The sequence below is a fragment of the Aquila chrysaetos genome, chromosome 12 (assembly GCF_900496995.4).
Source record: "Aquila chrysaetos chrysaetos chromosome 12, bAquChr1.4, whole genome shotgun sequence".
Lineage (NCBI taxonomy): Eukaryota > Metazoa > Chordata > Aves > Accipitriformes > Accipitridae > Aquila > Aquila chrysaetos.
In genome coordinates, this window is record NC_044015.1 from 13,568,472 (window position 1) to 13,582,184 (window position 13,713).

At 39.2% G+C, this 13,713-nt stretch overlaps 1 long non-coding RNA gene across 2 annotated transcripts in view; it reads right to left on the reverse strand.

Annotated features, from left to right (window-relative positions):
* The window catches only part of LOC115349701, a 33,577-nt gene extending 21,045 nt beyond the window's left edge, over window positions 1–12,532 (reverse strand). The window contains exons 1-3 of one of the 2 annotated variants that reach the window (XR_003926197.1): window positions 12,501–12,532; window positions 9,115–9,270; window positions 528–621 (exon numbers count right to left, since the gene is read on the reverse strand). This is a non-coding gene — a long non-coding RNA (uncharacterized LOC115349701). Of the gene's footprint in view, window positions 1–527; window positions 622–9,114; window positions 9,271–10,840; window positions 10,924–12,500 lie in introns of those variants that run through there. The other variant, XR_003926198.1, reaches the window with a different exon arrangement.
* Window positions 12,533–13,713: the final 1,181 nt, after the last annotated feature.

Sequence of the window (13,713 nt, forward strand, 5' to 3'; positions counted from 1 at the left end):
GAAAAGAGCTGTTAGACCTGAGGCAAGACACAGGTGAAACATGTGACTGTTGCTTGGATGTTACAGTTGGGGGTCAGCATAACTCTGTCCACAAATGAAACACCTACATGAGACCCCATTTCTAGATAATGTCTTTTTACTTGCTCAGCATGTCCAATCTTAGTCAGATTGGTCTGGCTTGTACTGTCTTGTTAACTGGTGCTTTCTAGTGCTTTCTACCTTTGAACTCTCTAGTCAAAGCTTTTATCTAAAAAGATGAAATAATTGTTTTTTTTAAAATGTGACTCCAGTGCAAACTGTGAAATCCTTTTTGCCTGAGACTTCCCCTGTTCCTTTCAGAAGGATGATACTAAAGTGAATGCTGAATGCTCTTGCAATTGATTAGCACATCCAAGAAAAAGAGCTGTTCCTAATGTTAAGATCTATCACTGCAGTATGATTAGACTCCAATTTTTGTATCAGTTGTGAGTGGAGTTCAGCTTCTAAAGAGAGCTAGAAATAGATGAGACATCTAGCTGGTATCTTACCATGGCCTGCAAAGCTTCCAGGAAGAACGGGACCCTGGTTATTGCAGCATCTGACTCCTGTAGGACCAAGGAGCAAGCTTCAGGAAATGAGCAGCTGTAATTTAAGATAAGAAGAAAGATACTGTTAAGCAAAATGATTTTTAATATCTAAAAGCAGGGCAGACATCAAACATTGGCTAACACTAGTGAAGAAATAATGCTCATATAACTTCCAGAAAGTTAATATTGGAGCTGAAATGTTACTTAAACCCACTCTGAGAGAAGTTCTAACCTTTTCTAAATAGCAGATATCAGAGCATAGCATTTTGCTGATTTTAGACTTTATTAGCTTTTTGGGACTGTGAGAGTCATGCAGATGGTTACAGTAGAAAAACATGATTAAAAACCAATGATGTCCTACATTTTTGGCTATCTTTTCCCCATTTAAGGAGAAAAAAGGAGCTAGTATTTATCTGAACAGGAACTGACTTTTCATTAGAAATAAGGCTTAATCTCCTACTCAGAAAACTCAAGGTTAAGGACATCAAATCTGGGGAGACATGGGAAAGTCCCAAAGCATTACAAATGGTGAGCTGGGATGGCTCTGAAAGGTTCAGGAAACTTTAGGCTCTTTTAAAGAACAGAATATTAAACAAAATTTCATGGATTTTTTTTTTTTTCTGTCTTGCTGGAACAAAGAGGATTTATTTTATTAAAGAAAATCTCCATACACCTGTGTTTTAATAGAAGATGTCCAAAACATAAATGACTATCCTGTCCCACAAATGTATGAGAACACCTTCCAGTCAGAGAAAGTATACTGCATTTATAAATGCTGAGGGCAGCAACAAACTTGAGGCACCCTCAAGCTGCAGTTCAAAATGGGTTCTTAAACATACACACTGAGGAAAAATTTTGTGCCTAAAATACATTGACCTATGAGAGGTCCTCTTCAAAATACCTATCAATGTCCTAGGAGTGGCTAGTTAAAACACAGGATAACTCATTTATCAATGAAAAATTGCAGGTTTAGAAGAAATATATTGCATTTAATAATATGGTACTCTCCATTGAGGCTTGCTGTGTTAACTGTTCAACAATGAGTTGATGTGGTACATTTTGAGCAAAACACTCAAAATAAGGGAAGAAGTGGAATTACTTACTGTAACTACAGTGGATCCTTCCTCTGTATAGTATCAACCATACATGATTAATATCCTTGACAGGGTCATCAAAACAATCCTTCAGGGCATGCGTGGAAACAGCAGAATCTTCTGAAACACCATCTCAGGTACAGCACTATGGAAACACCTATAGGCATTTAATAAATGGATTTTTGCTTCTGGCTTTTTTCTTCCTTTCATGGAAGATTCACAGATCAGATTGTTGCAGCTTGTGAGTTGTTCAAAAGCAAAGCTCTATCAGTATCTGACAAACACCAGCTGATCACCTGCTATACGCAGGGACTAAAAGTATATGACAATCCCAAATTAACAACTGAGACAGGCTTTAGAAGCTTTTGTCTAGCACGGGAAAGTCTCTTTTCACTACATGTAATGACAATGGGTAGCCTATATCTGAAATGTAACCTTTTAATACTAATTAAGTAGTTGGAATAAATTTCCATTTAGATGTCAAAGCTCTGTAACTAAACTGTGAAACCCATTCAGCTGTTTGTTTGTGGAGAAAGCAGGAGGTATTTGTTCCTGTGCGTACAGTTCAAACCTTCTGTGATAGCATCCTGCTTGAATGAATAGCATTAAATCAGAGAAAGTGCAGAAAGAAGATAAATAATGGCATAGGTAATGCTCCTGAAAAAAAAAGGTTCAAAAGGCTTATGATTTGGAATGGAGCTATCTATTTGGTTTAGTCTGGGCTAGAATGGTTTATTCATCCCAAGCTTGTTCTTGGGGAAAAATAAGGAAGATGTTAAACTATTAGTTTTCAAAACTTGAAACAAGAAGGAGTACATTGGGAAGCAGCTGCCTATGCATTGGCAGTGGTTATTGACAGAAATTCAAGACTCGCATAAATAGCAACAGATCAGCTTGTTTCCTCCAATGTAAATAGGCAGCTAACTGGGCAGCTGTGTGAAGAGGGATTAAAGGTTAGGTCAACAGTATATTTATTAATCTTTATTGATTTTTGTTTTACCCTTTTTTCCTGTGTGCTTTGCAACTGCAGATGGAAGAATAAAGCTTTGAAGGTGATGTTTGAATTATTTCAATCAGCTTGCCCTTCAAAGATCCCTGCAATGAATGGATTTATGGGTGTCAAATTAAACTGGACCTGTTCTCAACACAGAGAACTGGGGCTACTGGCCAGAAACACAGGTCCAAAATGGTTAAGTTGCATGATCCTTTCCAGATAGGTGGAGGTGGAGCCCTATCAAAGCGATACACCCAAAATGATTTTAAAAGGCTATGAAGCTCACTCTGTCTCTGCCTGTGAAAAACACAGTTTGAGGAAGAGATGCTAGGTGTTCTTATCACCTGAGTGGCGTTTTTCCTGAAAACAGACTGTTTTGTCTGCAGAAGCTTTTGCAGTGAGCACTCATTCCTGTGAGACTGGAAAATAGGTTGTAGCTGCAATTCTGCAAGAGCTAGAGAAGGGACAGTGAAGAAAGGCTTATTGAAGCCCTTTATTTAGATAGTGAATTAGAGGACAAAGAGATACTGTGTGGGTATCTTAAGTTCCACTGTCTACTCCTGTCCCTGACTTCTTTCCTCTGTGACTTTGGGTGCCCTTCCTATGTGCCTTCATAAGATGGGCAAGAAGGAGGATCTGGGGAAATACAGGTCAGTCGGCTTACCTCAGTTTGTGGGAATGTTAATGAACAAATCCTCCTCAAAGACTTTCAAGCACATGAGAAGCAATTCAAGTTTGGGAACAAGTAGTGTGAATTTTCCAAGGGAGAAATCATACCCAGCTGACCTGATTGCTTTCTACGAGATGCCTGTCTGTGTGGCCAAATGGAGGACAACAAATGTTGTTTACCTTGACTTTAGTAAAGCCTTTGGTGTGATGTCCTACAGCATAGCCAAAGTTGTGAGATATGGACTTGGTAAGTAGATTGTTAGAGGGGTCTAAAATTGCCTGGGCTGTTGGGCTCAAAGAGTAATGGTCAGCCGTATGAAGTCCAGCTGGCAGCCTGATACTAGTGGTGTCCCTTGGGGACTGAAATTGGTGCCAATTCAGTTTAGCATCTCTATTAACGACCTGGATGATGGGACAGAATGTACTCTGGGCAAGTTCATGGGTAGCAGCAAGCAGGGAGAAATGGCAGATGCCCTGTAGAGCAGCAATACTATTCAGAGGGACCTCAGCAGGCCTATGATATGAGTCAGCTGAAGCCTCATGAAGTTCAAATAAACCCAATGTGAAGTCCTGACCCTGGAATGGAATAACACTGCAGCAGTACAGCCTGGGTGTTGACTGGCTGGGAAGCAACCGCAGAAGAAGACTTGGCTCCTGGTGGACAAGTTCAACATGAGACAGCAGTGTGCCCTTGCAGAGAATGTGGTCAGCTGCAAAGTGGGCTGTGCTGGTGAGAGTGTAGCCAAAGGGTCTAAGAAAGTGAACCCTCCCTTCTACTTGGCAATTGTGAGATCATACCTGGAGTACTACGCCCACATTTGGGTTTTCAGTGCACTAGGACACAGACACAGTGGAGTGAGTCTAGCAGAGGCATACAAGATGGCCTAGGGGCTGAGGCACAGGATGTATTAGAAGATGCTGGGACAGCTGAGTCTGTTCAGGCTGAAGAAGAGAAAACTCATGGGAGAACTTATTGCTGTCTACAGCTGCCTGATTGGAAGACACACCATAGAGTCAGACTCTTCTCTGAAGTGCACAGCAGTAGGATGAAAGGCACTGGGCATAAGTCACAACATGGGAAACTCCAGTAATACAAGGATGGGAAAAAAAAAATACCAGGAGGCCGCCAAACACTGGCACAAGTTTCTCAGGCTGTGGAACCTCTATCCTTGGAGATATCCAAAACTTTACCAGGCACAGCCCTGAGGAACTTGTGGCAAACGGACCTGCTTTGAGCAGGAGGTTGGACTAAAGCCCTTGGCAGGTGTCTTCCTACCTCCATAATTCTGAGTCTGTTTCCATGATTCTGTATTTACATAAGTTCTCTTTACATTAGAATTGTGGTGCATTACCTTTTGAAATGGGTTTGTTAGTATTTTATACATTTAAATGTGTATAAAGTTTATGTTGCTATATTTAAATGTGGAAACTAATAGATATTGGTGTGTAAAATGGCACAAGAAGAAAATATTTTGAGGTTTAAAAATGGGTCCAGGAGAGACTTTAGCTAAGAAATGCTGCAGCTCAAGACAGCTGCTGGCTTTAACTTCACAGTGGCTGACTCACAAGCTACCCTACTAAACACTTTATTATAGAATGTTGATTTCTTGACAAAATAAAATTGACATTGGTTTATTATCCTGAGTTAGCATTGTTAGTATTATGTTCTTCTGAACAGTTCTATGATTTTAATACAATGTTTGAGAAATACTGCACTGTATTTCAGAAGCTGGTATAGCTAATGTGTGGGAGGCTTCACATGAGCTGCTTCACAAAAAAGTAAAACACCCAAAACTGAAGAACGCTTTGAAAATGTGAACATCCTATATGCTTGCCTGGAGATTAATAAGGGAGAAGAGTGGCTAGAGAAGAGATAGATAATGACAAAAAAGGAAAACAACCCAAACCCAGAAGGGTTTACTTTACCTCTGCCTGAAGTCATGGTAGTCATCATTCTTCAATCCCCGCTCTTCAGTAATACTTGGCTAAGGGATACTGTTGTTATTGTGGCTGGCTGGGACACCATTTTCAGCACTATAAAATATTTGTACTACAAGAAAGTAGCATTTGCAATGGTTCTCCTAAAACTCCTAAGAATAGCTAAGCTTGAAACATGGAAGCAGTATGCAGTTACCTTCTCAGGTAATTAAAGACCTGCCTAATTTTAAGCTGATGAACTTGAAGGGATCTCCTCAGCACAGCTGCATAGAAAGAACAACTCTGTTTTGAAAACCCAGTGTTATTTTGCATTTGGAAATAATTTGCATACTGTAGCATAGCCCGCAGTAGCCATTAGCTAAGGAGCTCACGTAGGCAGTGTAGCTTCAAGGCCCTCTCCAGAGTCAGGCAGAAGATAGACTGGAAATGGGATATCTCATTTTCCAGCTAGATTTACGTTTCTCTTCGTATGAATCACAAACTCCATTCTGAACCCAAGGAGGCTTCCTGTTGACTTTGTTGCTGGTATATTGTGCTGCTTCTACAAACCATTACTGTTTTGATGAGATAGTATTTTTCATGGGAAAATTTTGTTGCACCAAGTAGTTGGCAGGGGAGAATATCAAGAGGCTAACCTTAAAGAATACAAAATCCAGTGGAACATGACAGAAAATAGACTAAAGTCCAGTGAAACAAATAGATGATGGGAGAGGCTCTTCCATTAACCTTGGCTTAAGATCACATGCTGCAAGACCTTTATCAACTCTGAGTGCACCTTTTTACTAACCTACTTTCAAATGTCGATAACCTCCAATGCAAGCACAGGCTGGCTCACATAAGTTATGTTAGCACTTACGTATCTTCTCTGCTCTAGTTCTGTGCTTTATTAAAGAAGTGTTCTGCTTGGTTATTCCTCACTCCACAGTCACAGAAGCTGAGGGAAAAAGTGGTGGAAAAAGTGCCAAAATATCCTGGAGCTGTCCAGAGCAAAATTGAAAATGAATCTATGGTGCTAGCATATCCTCTGGTTGAAATAAAATGATTGTTGAAAACAGCATGTTTTATTCATAGTGCTGTATTTCAAAGTATATTTTAAAGTATCTTTTTTGAATATTCCTATAAAAGACTAACACAGCACTTGAGCATTCTGCATATACTATCACTTCGTTAAGAATTACAAACCAAATACCTAATCAGCAAAAAAAGCAGGAATCCAATCCTATATAGTGAACTTGCATTGACTCTTCAGCTTTGCAGGTGTCAGAGGATCAAAGCAAGCTTCTTTTTTCCACATGCTTTTGTTTTTTAATAAGAAGTGCTAGCATGATGTGTGCCAGTCTTAACAGCACACTTGGCAGCTTTTGCTAGTGTTACCGGAACAAACACAGGATGGAGAGTTCTGGTATCCAAGCAAACAGTTTAAAAGGTATCCTAAATCTTTGAAGGTAACTATTATCATGTCAAATAATACCTACTTAGTGCCCTGTTATAAAATCATATAATTAGGTTTTAAGATAACTATAAATACCTATGTTTACTAGTCAGTATTTTTGTTTTGCAACTGTAGCATTAGCATAAGCATTTGTAACTGCTACCTAAGAGAATTTCTGGTGCATGTTTCAGTTCTTTGTATGAAATTATTCTTGCATGGCATTTGTAATTGTTCCTGTCAGGAAAATGGAAACCTTGCACATACTCAGTAGTGTGCCTTGGAGAACATGTAACCTTGGAGATCTGTGTAATGTACCTTCAGAAAATGGAAATTCTGTAGATTGTTCCTGAAATACTACTTTCTTCCTCATGAAAGCTGAATTCTTTCCAGAGGTAATGTTTGCCCTTGGTAAAACAAATTTTGATACAATAATGTTTATAAACAGCATAGGAAGCAAGAAATCCTTCACATCTGTCAAATGTCCCAGTATAAAACTTTCTGCTTTTCAAGCATGCAGAAGGCTGTACTGAAAAGCAGAAAGTAACAAAAAAACCTTTGAGTGATAATTATCCAAGAAAATGAAGCAAAATGTGATCTTTCATTGTTTATATCTGCATATGAAAATTTATTTCTTTTTCTGGAATTGCAGTTTCCCATCTCACTCTGCCCCTTTCAGATTTGTCATGAAACAAAATGCACTTTTCAAAACAAACTGAGGAAGGATTTTCCTTGTCAGACTATTTTCAAAGGCTCTACCAATTTTAGGCCTACTCATCAAATAATCTATCTTTTTATTAAGCTCAAAAAGCAGATTCTTTTTCACCTCTGATATCTTCATGGAAGTGTTATCATGAAGAACCAGTACAGAAACTAGGTCTGTTCTCTTACTGTTTGAAACAGTAAGTTTGCAAAAAAGAATAAATAAATAAATAAAAATCCTGAGGTTGTATTTTCTACACGATTGGCTTGGGTGCTTTGTGAATAAAAGACATAAGCTTTTAAATCATGTATGTGCTTTCTACCCAGAACTTTTCATACATCAATCAGTGCATAGACAAATCACATACTTCTAGTCCTAAAAAGCATCTACTGGGTCCAGTCCGGTTGCTAAGGTATGCAGCCAGCTTTTATTATGCTGCTTGTTACCTGCATCTATCTCCCCTTCCCCAGAAACAGCAGCATGCCCAGATTCAGGGCAATATTGTCACTCCTTTTCAGACAGTGACTGCAAAGCTTGCTCAGCCATCTCCTAAATTTCCTCTTAGGAAGAAAGTATATCACATGGCAGTACTGTATTTAAAAAAAAAAAAAAATAGTCCATCTTATTCTCATAGAGAAACACCTCCTTTCAATTTGTAATATGATCAGTTTACACTAGCCATAAAGTTTAAGGAAGCCTTTACCCTACAAAGAAGTGCCTAGCACATTAGTGTAAAATAGAATTAATGGGAATTAGACCTTTCTGGCACTAAACACTACATTTGCCAGCCTTGGCAATATAGCTTAAAAAAATTATTATTTGTTTTTATCTTTGACAGTGTGAAATATTGGCTAGAACTGGTATTTCTAGGCTTTGCCAGAAGCTGCACCCCATGACAAGTTGCATTCTTAAGTTTCACAGCATGTCTGTCCTTTGGCAGCACTCCCTTCCTCAACTTGGAGTGGTGTGCCTCAGCAGCACCAGTGCCAGGATATGAAGTCTTGGTAAAATATGTATTTATTTCATGTATATATATAATTTTATATATATTTCAACTAGTAAGACTTTTACCATACAAATGCACTTTGTAGTCTTGATGACTATCAATGTGTGAATGAAAGAGAATTATGCTTATAATAAAGATACATTTTATGAAACTGCTTTAAATGCTAGTGAATATTTAATACATCTCCACAGGTACAGCGACCCTAATGATTTGCTTGACTCTAAAATAATTATTAATAAATTGGGTCAAAGAAAGATATTCAATACAGCATTATTAAAACATTTTATCAGAATGCATTTTATACAAAAGTTTACAAACCCATGAAAGAACAGGATTTTTAATAAAACTTTGTAGGAATGTCAGTTTCTACTCATATACTCTGACATTCTTTTCACAATTCCTCTAAGTCTCAAAGTGAATTATGTAAAAAATACACATATGATACCGCTTTAGGCTAAAGAGACCAGTTAAGATAAAAACAAACGTGAGGTATCCTTACCCCGTTAGGCTGTATCAGACCAGTTAATATAATGTAATTCAATTTTTTCTTGTGCATGATTTGTCTCCACAGAAAGAAATGACAAAATATCAAAAAGTGGGGAAATGACAAAGTTTCTGCTTACTGAAAATTTTGTTTGATAGGTCTGACTAATACCAGTGAGAATATGTTTCTCTGTTCTCATGTTCTTTACTGAAGGAAAATGGAATAACCCACACTGGCTTCAGTGGTTCTGTTATAGGCCTATGTGCCTTCATGAGTCTGTCTTCCTTTCAGGATGTCTGTTCAGGGCATATCCGTGCTAACAAAGGCTCGAGGCATAGCTTTCTGCAAGCTGGATTTTGAAGGTGAGGAAATATGTCCATTGGAACCCTGAAGAAATAAAATTTCATTTAGCAAAAGTCTATTCCAAACCCCCCTGAAATCAGTAGGAACTCTTCAATTTGATTCCACAAACCGTGGAGCAACACAAAAAGGTTTCATTCAATGGCAGCCTAGACTGCAAAACAGTGTTTCTCAAAAATAATTGTGCTCTGACTTACTTGACACTTTCCTGAACACAATGTTGTTGGGTTTTTTAGAAAAAAAAGAACACCTCTTTCAAGCATTGTGCACAAATAGAAAAATAGCAAGGAATATGGCAGAATTTTGACAACATAATGCAGCTTAGTGCTAGCAACATTCATCCTAAGCAAGCTAATTTATCATGTCATCTTAAAAAAAAAAAAAGCCCATGAAATTAGAAAGTGACTTTAAAGATGAGGAAACAACTAGGAAAGCACAGTGTAAGGAAACAGACTGGATCAAGTCATAGTCTTTGTGTACCCAGGGAGGAAAAAGCATTTTCATAAATTAAGAACAAATAATATAGTGGAACCTGACATGCACTCCTAGTGGAATGATCTAAATTAATTTTGTTACTGATCCCTTGATGATATTAGGCTAATCTTTACCACGCTTGCAACAGGTTTGACTGCACGTTTGTGGTTTGAAGGGGAATTTTCAAGTCAGAAGTATCTTAGTTTTCCTAGGTAAGGCAAGGCGGTGCTAACAGAACAGTGCTGCAGCATGCTTAGGGACGGAAATCTACTTTTCAGATATTATAGATTAGCAGCTTGTTTACTCAGCAGTCATTCACTGGGTGAGTTCCAAAAACACCAGAAATGGACTTTTATAATAATTTTCTTAAATATATTTAATTAAGAAAATAGCAGATGTTTAAAACTGAAGTTGCCATGAACCCAAAACTCCTTGCATTGGCTAAAATAATTCAAGCCACTGTCAATAAATACTTCATTAATCATAAAAACCCTGTATGCAAGTTAATTTTTTTGGCTGCATGAATTTTCTCATGTGCTCTCTTGGCTTTTTTAATGGATTCAATTATTACGGTTATTTTTTGCTGGTTCTCTAATCATTATTTTTCAAGCAGTCTCTACAGTGAATGTTTAGTTGTGTGAGTAGTTTCCTGCATGCAATCTAAATCCCTGTATATGAAATATCTGGGTTAAATGTGTTCCTAATAGGCATTTAAATAATTGGTTTTAATTTTCAAAAGAAAAATTATTTGGAAATACATCTTCTTATGTTAGTTGGTAACCCTAGGCAGCTGTGTATTGCAAATATATCTGACTGATGTGAACGATCCCGAAAAGCTTGCAGGTTATCAGCAGTGTGGATGGGTATAAAAAGATGAGAGTAGTAAATGGAAATGGAAATGGATCTATACTACGTCATTTAATTCTGCAAAATTTGCCTGGTCTTTTCAGGCTAATCACAAAACCTTCTCAAAAATCTCCTACACCTTCAGATTTAGGCCAGTAGATTGCAAATATGTTGTTTACAAGATGATGAGTATTGAAACTATGCCACCTTCAGATAATTCTGAAGGACCTTAGAAAGATGGTAGCATCAGTGAACATGGTTGATTCTGTTTGCTTACACTTTGAAATCTGACTTTGGTTTGCAAGCCTGTAAGAATCTCTCTCTGAAGCACGTACCATTTTTCAACATTTCAGGATTCTGCTGAAGGAAAAAAAGCATAAGCACAATTTTAAGACCGAAGAGCTTAGTCACAACAGGCCCTTAAAAAGCACGCCACAACATCCAGTGCCTGTCATGTGGAGCAGCTCTGGTACTAAATCACCTGCTACCATCTGCAATCATTCACCTGTTAAAGCATTTCTGAAAAGAGTTTGAGAAAGAGGGGTTAGCTGTTTAACCTCCATTTCTTTGAACAGATTCACCAAAATGAAGCCCAACCAGAAAACACTTGGGTTAGTGTCTAATGTCCTCTGACAGCTAGATTCAGGTGATAAACTCACACTTAACTTTTAAAATCTCAGGTTATCTTATGCAGGTATATACTTTTTAACAAATAATGCTTCTGCAAGTCATGCGGAGTAGAGCATACATTTGAAGGATAGCTATTTGTCAGTGGTCAAAATAAAAATGTGTAATAATACTCTGAGTTAGCACATATTAAATTTTCACCTGTATTTTAGGCCAAGTTCTGAAACCGTTCTATTTTGGAATTGCTCTACTCAGAGGAACTCTATCAACTGATACCAACAGTGTTACTGAGCAACGATATTACAGCATGTATTACTGTGCAAGGAATTTACCAGATTGTTTTTTCCTCATCTAAAAGTGTCTTCTGTGTGCTTACTAAAATTTAGGTGCTGTATTTCCTACTTCCTTTTGAAAAAAAAAAAAAAAATCCTCAAATGCGGCATTCCTTCTTTTATCCATCTATTATAATAGTACACTTCAAGAATATTGCTAAAATAGGTGCTGATCACATACTTCACAAAAGCATGGTAGATTCCCCAACTGAAGCTTAATTAGAAATTGGAGGATCATTTGATGTTCTAAAAGGACTCAGTGCAGAGTGTGAGCTAAAATGTTCTACCAAACTACCTGTCACTCGAAGTTGAATGTATGCAGACATCTTCAACCCTGCTCAAAGGTGATCTGGTCACGCTATTCGCTCCTTGAGGCAAAGGATGTGGCTGCTTTCTGAGCACTCCTTGCCAGAAAACGAACACACAAGAGTAACCCGTAAGCTTGATTTAGAGAACAGAATCTTAATATAGAGGCGATGAATGCAAGATTAGCATAAGCACTGTTTCTAACCATCTGGCTTAAATAAACTTCTCCTCAGGTGTAGCGTGTCCTACAACTGCTGTAAGGGCAGGTACCTACACTATCCAGGTATCCCGACAGTCCCTCCCCGTTCGCAATGGCGGGGTGTCTTCCAGCACTCTCGTTTCTTGCTCCTCCAAAACGTGTCCGCTTACCAGCTGGGAAAGCCCCGCCCTCCTCCCCACCGTGGCAGGTCCGCCCTCCCCGGTGCGGACCGAATCTCCTCGCCCGCCGGCAGGAGAGGGTTAAACCATCACCCACCCTTGGGGGGGGGGGGGTGTCGAGCCGCCCGACCCGCGCGGTGACTGGCGTCACGTGTGCAGGGTGCCCCGCGCCAGGCAGCAAGCGGGGCTCGCCAAAACACCTCAGCCGGCAGAAGGCCGCGGCTGCGAGAAGTCTCCAGACCCCCGACCGTGTGTGACCGCCAGCCCCGACCCGACCCGACCCAGCGTACATACAGATGGAGCCGCCGGGAGACCGTGTGGGGCTGGTGCCCTTCGAGGCAGCGGGTCTGCGGTGGGAGACGCTCGGCTCGGCGCCTCAGGAGAGGCCGCGGGCTCGAGTGCCTCGCCTGAGGGGCGAGGGAGCGGCGCGTTCGGAGTCGTCGTTCTAAGCTTAGATCGGGTTACAGGTCCTGTAGGGGTACTTCCCAACTGACGTCCTGAACCCGTCAGTAAGTTGTGTTTGTTGTAGCGTTTGCAACCCAGTATTCCTGTTCACTCTGGCCTAGTGTTTCTGCGACACTGCCCCAAGCCCCAACAAAGGATCTATAGCAAGTCTGAGCCACAGTTAGTTTGTTAGGGCTTGAAATAGCTCAGGGTGTGAGTTCTGTTTGATGATTAGATAAACAATGCAAACTGTGGTCATCTGTAATATGAATTCTGAAAAAAAGTGCTCCCCTCGCCAAGCTGCTTGTCATTCTACTAAGATAAAGCAGGTTCTAAAAATTACGTGCAGTGAGGCCCAAATGTCTTCCTTTCTCCATGTTACCAAGCTTTAATGAATTTCATTATTCTTTTTTAATTTACATGCTCTTGCAGAATAAAGGTCCCCAAATCATTAACTAATTTGATATGTCTGAAGTACCAATTCAATTCTCTGGTCCCTTGAGAATCTTAGCCATCTTGTTCAAACACCTCTTAACTTAGTTTCATAATTAGATACACCTTGATTGATGGTTATTTTGTATAGCACTTGCAGAGGAAAAGAAATCTACCCAACTGTTATCACAATTTAGCAGGTTTAAGATTAAAAGTCTTAACCAAATCACTGATTTCCAAGAGAAAACAAAGCCCTGCTCTGATGTAGGGCAAGGTAAGGAAGGTCTTTCAGGTAATGACTCCAATAACGAATTACTTTGGGAGGAAGAAATTGATACAGCAATTACTAAGAAAGTTATTTCCATGCTATCTGCACTTTGGATATATATTTATATAAAAACAGGGACATCTATTTTTTATTGTTCTTAATAGCTAAATCATTCCAAACAGGAAGTTGATGGTGAAATAAAAAATAAGGTAGAGTTGGAACAAAAGGAAAAAAGTACTTTTTTTTCTAAAAGAAACCCTTTCCTTTTAGAAGAACTTCTAGCAGAATTTTTTGCAATTAAAAAAAAGTAATTTTGAAAGCCATGTTGAATCCCAGACTTTTATGTCTGGTCACATGACTGAG